This window comes from Chiloscyllium plagiosum, unplaced genomic scaffold (genome assembly GCF_037043375.1).
Source record: "Chiloscyllium plagiosum isolate Xiang-an unplaced genomic scaffold, Cpla_swu_hap1 HiC_scaffold_47, whole genome shotgun sequence".
Taxonomy (NCBI): Eukaryota; Metazoa; Chordata; class Chondrichthyes; order Orectolobiformes; family Hemiscylliidae; genus Chiloscyllium; species Chiloscyllium plagiosum.
The window spans coordinates 35,045,889-35,059,888 of record NW_028270185.1 but is presented as its reverse complement, the minus strand read 5'-3'; the positions used below and the strand labels follow the sequence as shown (position 1 = coordinate 35,059,888).

Sequence of the window (14,000 nt, the reverse complement as noted above, 5' to 3'; positions counted from 1 at the left end):
AAGGCCTTGGAGAAAAGGGAAGACATTTAAGAAAAGTAATAAGAGACACTTATTCAGGCAGGAAGTGGTGAATGAATGGAATTCATTGTCAGATAAGGCTGTGGAAGCCAGGTCTTCGATTATATGTAAGCCTGAGGTATGTAGCAGCGTAGTTGTCAAGGAGATCAAGGTTTATGGGGCGAAAGCAGGAGAATTGGGTTTAGAAAGATATCTGCCATGATTTAATGGCAGAGCAGACTCGCTGCGCTGAATGGTTTAATTCCTGCTCCCATTGTCTTATGGACTTATCCATCGAATGACTCCATCTGCAGGTTCCCCTCCAATGAACGTGCCAGCCTGACTTCGGGCATTGTCAGCGAAGATCTGACTGAGTTCTGACCCAGACTTGATCGGCCACATGGTCTATTTCAGCCATCCATCCTTTATTTTATCATTCGACCGAAAAAAAAGATTAATGCAATGACCAGACGTGTGCCCGGTCTTCTGACTCTTTTCTGAAAAGGCAGATGCTAAAGTTCTAGCCTCACATCCGTGTTCTTATATTCCCACCTACGGTCAAGAACAGAATGTATATCTAACCCCTCGAGACTACTTAATTCCTTGTGCAATCTCCTTCAAACATTCGTGAAAGCCTACTCCAATTTCACTTTTTGTATTAGGGCGTTGCATAGTGTTGTGGAACACGGTGGCCGGGGATGCAGGTACATAATTCTTTTTCGTTTGTTTCACATGTAGACAGAATGGTTAAAAATGTCACCTTGCCTTCGTTGCTCAGTCCTTTGAGCGTAGGAGTTGGTAGATTATGTTGAAGTTGAATCGGACATTGGGTGATGCGTCTTCTGGAATACTGCGTCCAATTCTTGTCGCCCAGTAATCACAGGAAATTTTTCAGCTGGAGTAGGTTTAGAAGAGGTATACCAGCATATTGCTAGTGCGGAAGGTTTGAGTTATAATGAAAGGTTAGATCGGCTGAGAATATTTTCTCTCGAACACGGGAGCTTGAAAGGTGACCTGATAGAAAGTTATAGACTATTAAGAGTTCGGATAGAGTTAACTGTAACTGTCTTTTCTCCAAGGATGTGGAATTTTAGACGAGAGGGCAAATGTTTTAGGTGAAAAGAGAGAGATTTAAAATAAGGCTTGAGAGGCTTTTTTAACAGAGGATGGTTCATGTGTGCAATTCACTTCCTGAGTCAGTAATGAATGAAAGGAAATGTACAACATTTACAGAATATTTAGATCGATAAATGAATTGGAAAGTTTCAGTGGGATTAAAAAAGCTACTCATTCATGCCCAGTCCATTATTTATTGCCCATAGAGCAGTTCAGAATCAAGCACGATTTTTTGGATCTGGAATCGCATCCCAGCCAGACCAGATAAGTATGGCAGGTTTCTTCGCTGACAAGCATTAGTGAATCAGACCTACAACAGCTGATTCAACATCATCATTATACTCTTCAGCTCTAGCTATTTATTGAAATAAAATTCCAGCATCTGCCATGCCAGGATTTGAACCCGTGTCCACAGAATTATATCTGGACATTCGTATTAACAATGCAGTAATAATATCATGAGTGCATAATTAACCCTCAGCAGTTACAGGAGCCATCAGATGCGACTCTTTAGTTTGGCATGATGTTCAGCATGAACTGTTAGGAGTGAAAGGCCTGTTTCCATGCTGCGTGAGTCTATGTCTATAAGTCTATAGAAATGGCGGCTGGTTGTGATAAACAGCAGCATTGACTGTTTAATTGATCTCCTTCTCGGATATATAATCTTGCTGGTTACTCCGGAGGTTCATTTGCTCACTGAGCCCTTTCCATACACTGGACTGTTCAGTCTGTCCCCAGTTTGACTGAATAAATGAGTTTCCACTTCAGCAGTCAATTGAATCTCGCATTTCCCTGGTTTCTCTGTGATATTGGTATCCTTGTATCTAACCAAAGGGGAACGATTAGTTCAACTCATGTCCACGCAGACGCAAGTCCCGTTGTCCATGTTGTGAATGTGTTTTTATTCTTCCTGATATACCCACAGGGTATGGATGTCGCCGGTCAGGACAGCATTTGTTGTTCCTCCTGATTCGTTGCTGTCTTGTTGTGTGAGAGACATGGATTTTATCCCAGTCTCGTATGACTGTGTGCAGTTTGCAAATTCTCTCTTTACTTGTGTGAGTTTCCTCCCACAGTCTGAAGGTGTGCATGTTACTGGGATCAGCCATTAGAAATGAAGGGAAAAGGAATAGGTATGGAGCATGGGTCTGATAGAATGTGCTTCGGAGGGATGGTGTCAACTGGAAGGGCCAAATGGCCTGCTTCGCCACACGATCAGCATTCTCGGATTAAGGGTCAGCTATGTTGTTCTGGACCTGGAGTCACAAGTAGGCAGGATTGGCGAAAGACAGTAGCATCCCCTGAATAAGGGACATGCATGAATGGGATTGCAGGAAATTAAAGACATGTTCTCTGTTCCTGAGTTCAGGCTTTAATTCCAGGTTTTATTCGTCGAACTTTAGCATTACCAGTTCCGAATCTGAGACCCCAAGGATGACTAATTTTTTATATAACCACAACATCACCTTCTCCAGGTGCAGTATTTACTGGGAACAAGAAGCTGATTCTGAGCTGATGCGAGCAAAAGCAGCTGCTACTGCCAATGTCAAAAACACTGATCCAAACAGGAAAATGAATTTTCGAACCTTGACACCTCAAAGTTAAAGTCTCAACACGCTTTAGATGCGCCAATCGGCTGTCTCAGCAACATGTACTACTTATCGCTATAATATTATAAATGTTGGCAAGTATTCCGTTCCGTCCCGCTTTTGACCAGGAGAAATCCCACCCTCGGAAATACACGCGCCTTTCTCCTGTCATTCCATCCCAATTTCCCATTGGATCTTCGTGTCTGCTTCACACCATTTCTACGATTCCGGGTCTGGAACTCCGATTATGCGTGATTGCCTGCAGCAGTTGGTACTGCCTTGTGTGGGCAAAGTGATGAAGTAGCTAATGTAAAATATAATGCTATTGAAACATACGTTTCAATAATATCCTGCGCTGTCCCAGGAGTTTGGAAAATTTCATTAATCCCATTCTCCAATACTCTCATTTATGGAATCTTCATAGTCTCTGAGGACGTTAAAGTTAAAGATTCAGCCCATTCTGAGTTCCCACACGCCTGTCGATAATGCCTGATATTGTACGTTCTCCCTGACATTTCCACTGCTACAATACTGGTGGCAGTTTGCAAAAGTGCTCTGTTGGAGTGCTGTAACTATTTAGTGGTTCGTATTCTGCGTTGTGATTGCAGCGTCCACGTCTCTAATCCACGACATGGCTCTTAGTTCTCTCAAAGTTTTACTTTTGGTGAAACACGGTCAGAAATTAATCATTTTTACATGATAATATTCTCCGAGGTGTTTTTCATCGAATCACCTTCTCTGATGTTTCTGCGTTTCATGTATCAGGATTTAAACCCAAAAGTTCTGGAAGATGTCTCCCCCTCCCACTCTCCCGAACTCTCTTTTCTGTCCCAAATCCCATTTTGCTGAGGTATTGCACAATCTAACATATACTTTCACATTGATAACGTCAAGTCTGTGCCGTTGCCCTCACTGTTACTGGTTGCGACAATTAAGAATATGCTAAATGCATTGTCTGAAAAACCGATCTGTTTCACTACGTCCTTAACTGGTCTGATTCCAGACCGCAATGCAATAAATGCTGCAGAGCCACCCCGTATGCTGTTACAGAATGAAAAAAAAAGTTCATTCGGCTCCACCTAGACTATTGTCTGCAATTCACGTGAGTCCAGGAATGTTATCGCAGTGGGAAAGTTGGAGGAGACATTCACTCGGATAGCGTCTGGGCTGAAGAGTTTCAGTCATAAAGAGAGACTGGACAGGCTGGGATTTTTTGTCATCGTGCAGGGGAGTTTGTGAGAAGGCATTGTACAGATGTACAAAATAATGAGGGTATGGTTAAGGTAGACTGAAAGAAGCGTTTCCCATCCACGGAGAGATCGATCACAGGGGGCCAGAAATTTAATGAGAAAGACAGAAAGATTTAAGTAGATGCGTGGAAAAGCAGTATAGGCTGCCGGGTGTTGGAATTTGTAACACACGGTCTGTTAGGGTCAGAGTGGCAGAAATATTCAGATGTGAATATGTTCTGTCAATACTTAGAAGTCTGTGGGTTAAACGATTCGGGTCGTAAAGCAGATGTTTTTGACAAATGGAGCCTCAACGGGCTCTGGGGTCTCCTTTGCAACTGTTGTCCTCGGTAGTTTAGTGGTTAGTGTCGAAACATGTTATGCGGGAGATAGAAGCTCAATTCCTCGCTGGGGCAGTGTAAATGTTTTAAAACTGTCGCTCCGTTCCCAAGTGAAGCATATTAATGCCGGTCCTTCCGTTCTCCATGGGACATGTCACAGGAAGGACAGTGCTGTCTGAATCAGCGTGGGGAAGGACTGCAGCTCCCGCTGAGACAGTGAAAGTACAAACACATGACTTCTGCAACATGCACCTTGTGTCTGTACTGAAATCTAAACCATTTAATAGAAAGAAGAAGGAATCTGAAGAAGAAACAGGGTAAACTAATTCCGATGTGAGTACAGAAACATTTTCCGCAGCATTTTGAGGAAAACTGACAAACGGCTCTGAGAAAGAGTTTGTCTTTCAGAACTGTTAGTTTAAAGATGTTTTGTCCCAATTTAGCACTTAAGAAATTGAATAACAATTTAACTGAAGACTTGGAACGTTAGAACACACCAGGCGATGAGTCACGTGCTGGAAACTGTGTTTATAAACTAGATGTTTGATGACTGATACTGATGCAATAGGCTGAAGGGCCTCTCACCACGATTTTAAAAACTTAATGACTGTCATTTTTCAACTGAACCAAAAAGGCAAAAACAAAGTCACCAAGAAAAGTTGTAAGCATTGCATATTTTTTCCTTGATGCATAAGTGCTGAAATTCAGCTGTCTCAATGCTATTTCCCAATGTTGATTTCCAGTCAGGGAAAAAAAAGATTTGTTGCTCCTTATGAAAATCTTAAAATGAACATGAATTCCTGACATTACAAAACAGCAAAGGTAGTAGTTCTGCCAGAGTCATTGAGAATTTCATATCGGAGATGAAATCAAATGGGAAGAAATGCTGAAATCAGGTGCTTTTGCCTGCTCAGACTCAGTACTACAAAAAATGATCCTTATTGAATCATACAGTTTTTTTCAAGGATTTAAAAAGTCGGATGCAGTAAGTTTGGTTAGAAGGGCTAATGCCCGAAACATCGACTCTCCTGTTCCCTAGATGCTGCCTGACCTGCTGCGCTTCTCCAGCAACACATTTCCATCTCTGTAACCAGAGCGCCTCGTATCGAATGACTTGGAGAGACCGGTTTTGGACTGGGGTGAGCAAATTTGTAAATCACACAACACCAGGTTACAGTCCAACAGGTTTAATTGGATGTACGAGCTTTCCGACTGGTGCTCATTCGTCTGGTGTTTGTGGAGTACACTGTTATAAAGCACAGAATTTATAGCACAAATTTGCAGTCTGATGTAACTGAAATTATACATTGAAAATTACCATGATAGTTTGCTAAGTCTCCCATCTGCTAGAATAACCATGTTAGCTTCACTTCACTTCTTACATTTGTAAAGCGCAAAGCTTTCTATTTTAAAGTTACATTCTCAGGTTAACTTGAACAATTGGTGTCAGCCCCCCGTGCGCTGCTGTCTTTTCCATAATGTTTAGACTGATTCCAATTTTAATAAATGAGTTAACAGAGGCTGACATGGATTCATGTAGTTTTTGAGCAAAGTACAATGTAACTGTGCAAGTACAAATTCACCCCACAAACGTATGTATGTGTGTGTGTGTGTGTGTGTGTGTGTGTGTGTGTGTGTGTGTGTGTAGGAGGGTCTCTGTGTGTAGATAGTGCAATGGAATCACCTGTACTGTGACATGAATCCAAGGTCCCGGTTGAGGTCATCCTCATGGGAACTTAGCTATCAGCTTCTGCTCGGGCACTTTTAGATGCTGCCTGCTCCGAATTCCGCCTTGGTGGATTGTCACCGCAAAGGCCGAGGTGAAATGTCCTGGACCACTGATGTGCTCTCCAACCGGGAAGGCGCACACCTGTCTGTCGATAGATGTGTAGTGCCCATTTATCCGTTGCTGTAGCCTCTGCTCGGTTTCACCAATGTACCATGCCTCAAAGCATCCTTGCCTGCACCATTTTTTTAGATTAGCGTCAGTCTAAACATTATGGCACGGACACAGCACACAGGAACTGACAACGTCAATATATTATCTGGACTGACACTAATTGTTAAAGTTTACCTAAGAATGTAAATATTAAAAGAAAGTTTTGTGAATCACATAACAAAGAAGCGAACCTAACATAGTCATCTTAACAGATGGCAGACTTAACAAATAATCAAGGTATTTTTCAATATATAATTTCAGTTACATCGCACTGTAAGCTTTTGTTATAAATTCTGTTTCTTACAATTGTGAACTCCACAACCACCTGATGAAGGTGCAGCTCTCCGAAAGCTAATGCTTCCAATTAAACCTGTTGGACTATGACCTGGTGTTGTGTGATATTTAACTTCGTATTATAATGCGGATCTCACAATTAAAACAGAGATGAGGAAGCATTTATTCTCTCAGACAGTTCTGGATCCGAGGACTTTCTTGTACAAGAAGGCTGTTGAGGAATGAGGCTGAGATCGGCAGATCTTCAAACAGTAAAGACATCAAGCGTTATGGAGTAAGGCAAGAAAGTGCAGTTCAAGGTTATCAGATCTGACATGAAACCATTCAATACAGGAACAGACTTAATGGTCTGAATGGTGTCTTTCTGTTCCTAAAAATGTTGGCTTAAATATGATGCTGCAAAACCGATCTGAGTAAAATGTGCCAAATTAAAAATGCGTGGACCCCGGAAAACTGAACCGAGGTAAAATGTACAAAGAACATCACACAAAGGGCAGACAATGTGGGTAATTGATCCGGAGTGGTCAGTATATCAAGGTAAACAGGAAAACCAATATTCATTATCTACTTTAAACCTGACTCCACTAGGCATACAGTTAACTCTCACAAACCACTTTTCCCTTTCCATTTTAGTGACGCCCTCTCCGTTCTTGATTTAAACTGATTGAACGTCAGGCAATTGCAGTTGACATTGCTGATTTGGACCTATAACATGCAGGGAAGCGATTCGGAATGCTGCACAACATCATTCTGCTTGGAAAGATCAGGCAGTATTTCATATTGATTACTGTAAACGTTAACCTTTAACAAGCCAAGACAGTGAAATTATTGAATCCTCATCACGATACTACCAGGGATGATTTATGTTAATACCACCCTGGACACCATGAGATTCGTCATTCTATTCTGCCATCCTTCTGTGCATGATCCCTTCGGCTCTATTCCGGTCTTGTTGGTTGGTTTACAATACTGAGGCTATCTAATCATCTGTTGAATTTCATTTTCTGATGTACGAGACCTTCTCTAATGACCTGGCAATGTGCTGGCTCAGTGGTGATAACACTGGTCTTATAAACTAGAAAAGTGCTTGAAATAGCCCATTCCTGTTTTTTAATTCCAATAACTTGAGAAAAACGGTTCGCCAGGACAGGAAAAAACGCGCGTGAGCAGTGATCCAGTTTGCCAGCAAGAACAAGGTGAGACAGTATATACTAGAGAGAGATGTGGAAAGAATGGGCAAGGAACACTGGGACGGGAGGGGCTGAATGCTTCCTTTCTTTGCTGGTCTTGAAGTCTGAAATGGGACATCAGTCAAGTGGGTGAAATGTTACTTTCTGCTTGTTTTCTCCCGAGGCCTGTATCACTCTTGGGGAAATGTGTCTGCGTGCTTCAGCCTTGGGTAAAAATGGGATTCAGTTCCCCGACCGGGTGTGAACACATTTTTCCCATCTCAAACTTCAATTCAATTTATTGTGTCTTACGAGATTAAAACGTTCCAAAGAAATTAGCATTGAAATGAACACGGGAAACGTCAGAGTGTACAAGGTTGCAAACCAAGTGCTGGGAAGTGAGATGATGGGACCCATTTCTGTGTTGTAAACATTCGATAATTCAATCATTTTTGAGGGCAAATATATCTGCAGTGACATAATTCCAAAAACCGCGTTATGAAGAAACTGTGCAACTGCTTCTGCCCTCATCCCTGGTGGTCGAGTGGTTAGTATTCAACGCTTTGACTGAGTGGGCTGGATTTCATTACCGTTCAGGAAATAAGGACTTCTTGTTCCTGATGCAGAGAGCGCAGCTCTACCAGGAATCTGTTTAATGCCTTAAATCAGTCAATACCCCAGCCCTTGAATGAAGGTAAAAGTGCATTCCCTCTCGCTACACAGTCGGACAGTTAATCCTTCATTCTCCTCTGATTCCACTTCCCATAGAGTTTCAAAGAACTGTCAAAACTGTGTCTCAGCTATTTCATTTCTGTGCTTTTCATACACAGGAGCTGCAGCGATTGAGTGGGTTGGTTTCTGAAAATGAAACGTATCTTATGAGCAATGTGTGAGGCTATTCCAGGATTGTCTTCTCTGACAGCGCTGCGACATGACTGATGTTCTCTATGATATGGAAGTGCCAGTGTTTGAGTTGGGTAGACAAAGTTAAAAATTACACAACATCAGGACATAGTCCAGCAAGTTTATTTGGAAACACCAGCTTTCAGAGAGCCGCTCCTTTATCAGGTAGGTGTCTTTCTGCAGAAACGTGATGCGTGTGTCAATATGCGCAATGTTGTGGAAGATCATCTGGACTTTAACCGCCCGTTTGTGGTGTCGATGGTACCCATGACTTGGATGTGTTGGTATTGGACTGGGGTGGACAAATTTAAAAAATTCACAAAGCCATATTAGTGTCCAACAGTTCACAAACACCTGATGAAGAAACAGTGCATGGAACACTGCTGCTTCCAAATTTGCTAGTTCGATACATGTGATTTTTAACTTTGATGATCCTTGGTAATGTTTAACTGATCGTAGACAGTAAAAGAATTTTCGTTCCTGGAGATGAAAATTTCAAACATTATCCACCTCAGTGGAACAAAAAAGATTACTTTGGATGTGTGCTGAATCTCCACAATGCGCTTGCGCAAAGCAAAAGTCGAGCCTGCACGCGCCTGATCCATAGCCAGCTATACGAATGGCTGTACCACTGGCCAGATGCGCAGCTGAGATTTTACACGCTGCAGAGCTGTGATGCGAATTTTGACAGGAGCAATAAAAATAACACTCACAAGGTGAACAAAGGTGAGTCACCATCTATGATTCACTTCACATTGTCCTTAAACATTGATCAGCCAATCAATGAGGTCACTGCTGATCAAGGAAATTGCAACGTACTTTGCTACGTTTTCACCATAATTAGAGGTAAACTCCAGCCTAATCATTACATCGCATATTCCCATTAATTTTCAGATTTAGATTATGTTAATGATCTGTCCGTATTTGCAGGAAACTGAATGACATGAAATGCGTGAAAACGTCCTTCTGGTGATGTAATCTAGTGCAGAGTCGGCCAGAAAAGAAAAGTCAAAGACTTGAAACATCACTCCCATTTCTCTCTGTACCAATGCGTTTTCCTGAGTTGAATATTTGCAGGAATTGTCTTTAATATCTAATGAATTAATTATTTTCCCATGACAGAATCTTCATAAATCAGTTAACACCTGAGGTGTTGAATCCTATTTTACTTCAGATTAAAATAGTTGAATAACCTTTCCTCCAGCCTAATGTCCCAATACTCTCTCCTCTTCCATGCAAATACAAGCTGCTCCAAGAGAGGTTGGAGCTCCCAACCTGATGTTCCAGTGTTCCTTGATGCTCCATGTCAATACAAGCTACTCTAGTTGAAGTTGCAGCTCCCAGTCTGATATCCCGATGCTCCCTGCTCCATGTCAATAGAAAACGTCCAGTTGCTGTTGGCTCTACCAGTCTGATGTCCCAATGTTCCCTGCTGCGTCATGTCATTAAAAGCAGCTCAAGGTATTAGAACGAACCGTCTGTTAATGACATGCGTATAAAGACATTTCAAATCAGTTTTCATGTTTATGCTGCATAAATCTGCGGTTATTGATACACAGTTTAGATTCAGTCCCTGCAGTTAACTTGCTGACTTCTCCAGGTGTTCACAGTTAAATATGAAGCATCAAGTGTGTGCATAACGAGAAGGAGTTTACTTCCCACATCTTGTGTTTATGTGTGTCTTATGTCCAGCATTCATCAATGGCGAGAGCAAGGGGGAAAGGATAAGACCAATGTGTAAGTCTGTCTGTGCCCATGCACGGCACCCACATCGGTAATTCTCTACTGTGCATTTGCAGCCAGTTCTCGGGTGCCCCTACACCCAGCCCCTGCCACTTTTGAAATACCTCCATTGTTTCGTACTGTCTCTCTGTGCTCTTTTCACCAAGATGAATCACTTCTCCCCAACTGCTACAAATTTCATCTGACAAAACACTCATTAAGAATCGCATGCATCAACATGCACTTCGCATCTCTCGTTATTTGGTTCTCCTGGATCTCTTTCATACGATAAAAGTTCACAGCAACTTGACTTGTAAAAGACAATCGCGTTCCTGTTCATTGTCCCAATTCAATCTACATTTCAATGCAGTTTAGGCAACAGACTCAAATTATTCTTTGAGATTTTATTATAGCGTCGATGCATATAAACAGACCATTGGACAGCTGTGATCATCCAAAGATAGCACAATTGAAAATCGTTGATAACAACGACGAGAGTGGGATTCGAACCCACGCGTGCAGAACACAATGGATTAGCAGTCCAACGACTTAACCTCTCGGCCACCTCGTCACAAAAATCGTGAGCACATTTGACCTTATGAATAAATGAATTGCGTAAATTATGCTGAGCAGCAGATATTTCTACATGGTTTTGGTGAAATGATAAATAGTACAGGACGGTTCCAATAGTATCGTCTTACCTCTGAGTTGTGGGGCAAACAGACTCCCACTGTGACACTCTGCTCACAGTGATCTGAACAAAAATGAAGAAATGATGATGTAACAATGTCTGTTGAAATCTGTGAAGATTTGAAGCCAACGGACTGAAGTGCCCGTGACAGCAGGAGGTGTAAAGTTGTCTGTGAGGAATTGGTTTCCAGACTGGAGGAGAGTGCATAGTGCTCAATGTCATTATTCAGAACACCTTTCTTCCACTCAGATATTTTTGACACGCACTTGTGTACAGGACAGGCAAATTTGAAATCCTAAATAAGGCTAAACTGACAATTGAATTCAACAATGCAAAAACATTGATCTGTATCATTTCCCTGGCTGTGTGACACCAAGTCACTGTATGATCACAGCAACGCAGTGAGCAAGTGTCAGAAGGAAAATGAGTGCAGTGCCGGAGCGAATGCTGGGAGCAGCAGTTGACACACTGGCAAGTGCATTCCCCTGAACAGGAAAACTTCCCAAACAGTGGACTGCGGTGGAAGAATTCAGAAGGGGTTTACATTTTGGAATTTGATGCCAGAGACACAATGGAGATCTGTTATTGAGTCTGTTCAAGATGAAGGTTTTAAAATTTCTACAGATGAAAAACAAAATAAAAGGCTCATGGATTAGTGAAGGCAAAAGTTGCAGTTGCACATTTTTACATCTTTGCAATGAGTAGCTCACCACTTGCCTCACACGGGGTCAGAACCACTGGTGAGGATGATCGTATAATCGCAGTGACCAAACACGGAATCAGAGAAACTCGGTTTCCCAACCGTTAATGTACAACCAGGAATGTGGAGGTAAGCAATAATATGTTGCTCCAGTGCTGCAGGTGACCAGTGTACGGTATCTCTGTGCCAGTATAGTGGGCTGTGCTCTGCCGAAGTTTTAAGTTTGAGCCTCACATGGAGCAGCTTCAATTTGACGTGTTGAGGGGTACGGATAGAAGGTGATATTGAGCAATGTCACGTTTATGGGAAAGTACCAGTTTTTGTGGATTGAGAAACGACCTTTTCAGGATAATGACACCTTGATCAACAAACATACTGCGAATACTTAAAACGTGAAGAATCATGTGTGGAGGGAGAGCCGAAGGTGATTTTTCGGCAGACAGATAAAGTTTCCCATTTGCACTGCGGTAAATTCCGGGAAAATAGATGTTGATCTGTTTTCATGTTATGTAGTTTGTTGCAAACCCGCAATGTAATAATAAAAAAAAAGACTGATCGCATGGGGCCGTCGGAATATTGTACTCACTTTTAGTCTGAGCATCTTTCAGCTGGAATGGTGTGCTGCAGAGCAGTACAGAGGGTTAAAAATACAAAAAAGACAGAGTAGACTTGGTGGTGGATATAAGAAAGCGTGAAATACACCTAACGTCATTTGAATGTGGTCAAATCTTTAAAGTAGGTGTTGCGTCTCCAAGTGACGATTCAATTGCCACTCATTAGGATGTAACTTCTGTCTGCAGTTATTTTACGACATCAGCCCCATTTACAATGCTTCACCTTGAATAATACGCTATATCTTTCAAATCCAGAAACTTTTTATACTCAATTTTCTTCAGCTGAACGTGTTCATGAAATGTCTTTGTGTCTGAAAACAATCAAATCGAAATTAATCCACACCCACACTTTTCCTTTCTTTCAATGGTAAATTCCTCCTTGTATGTTTGTTCGTGTGTTTTTAAAACACGATGAAATCATACATCTACGTTTTATTTCCAGAAAGTCATTCAGGAATTCAGCGACTTTATTGAGTGGAAGAATCTCTCATCCAATCTTTTCTCAATCATTCACTAATGGTTTTGAAGCTCCAACTAAAGTCGTTGATTCACTTGAAAGACGGAATGTCCCGAATTTAGTCACTTCAAACCACACGTTATGAGAAAATCTCTTTTGTTTACTTTTAAACTTGAGTGTTTCTGGTCCAGCATTTCCACATGTCGTGAATAAACTCCTTCATTCTGTCCATAATGCGAATGAAATAATTTATATCCTTTCTGATGTTTTTATGTCTCAGTAAACCCCATCCCTGGGCTTCCTAATATCTGGCTATTCGGTAGGCAGTGTCTGTGCCCTTCCTAACCTCTTCACATGTCTTTGTTGGAGAATAAGGACAAGGATTACACACAATGCTCCCACTGAGGGTGACCTAAAGATTTCACAGTTTCAAGATGAACTATTTGCTTTAAATTTGATTTCTCTAAATCTCCATGATCTGAGTGAGTGCCCGCTATTTCTAAAGGTAACTGAAGTTCAAATACATCACAGTAGGGCTCCAGTCATTCCAGTGCAGACTGGTTCTGGACAGTAAATATCATTACCAAAAGCCACCGTGGGTCTGAAATCAACAATTTGCACATAGAAATTGTCGTAGCTATTGTGTATCATATTTCCGTGTTCTTGCCCACTTTGTTTATCACTTCATGTGTCCTTGTATTGAGTTCCACGGAATGATTAATTTGTGAATGTAGACATGCCCTTCACCTCTTATTCGAAACTCCATGGAGCATTGAATAATTGTACTCATATGCTTCCAGAGGACAGTCCTGCCATTACTGGGATGAATCAGTGAACATTGCACACGTATCCTCGAAGGCAAGGATTTCCTTCTACAGATTATGAGATCATTACAGCACTGAAACCCATGCGTGCATTCATCTAAACTAAAAATGACGTTGCAAAACTTTCAGACTAAGATTTTGCAATCTGCTTGCTTTGCTTGTCCTGAAACGTACATTCCACATTATGGTATGTTTGTGAATTCCAGCATTTTCTGAATCGTGTGCAATGACAATTTAAATTTTGCCAGAACACTATCTTTTACTGTTCTCTCTTTCCCTTATGGTTCCCCACTTAATATACTGTATTTTATCAGCATATCTTACCTTTTCAACAATTCAAACAATCTCGCTCCTGATTACCAAACCGAGAGAATATCATAATTTTGTTAATTTATCTGCAGTGCAGCTGTAGGGC

At 41.5% G+C, this 14,000-nt stretch overlaps 1 non-coding gene across 1 annotated transcript; it reads right to left on the bottom strand.

Moving 5' to 3' along the window:
• Positions 1–10,788: 10,788 nt before the first annotated feature.
• On the bottom strand, positions 10,789–10,870 carry trnas-gcu (transfer RNA serine (anticodon GCU)). Its single transcript has one exon. It is a non-coding gene; the product is annotated as a tRNA-Ser (tRNA).
• Between the last annotated feature and the right edge of the window lie 3,130 nt (positions 10,871–14,000).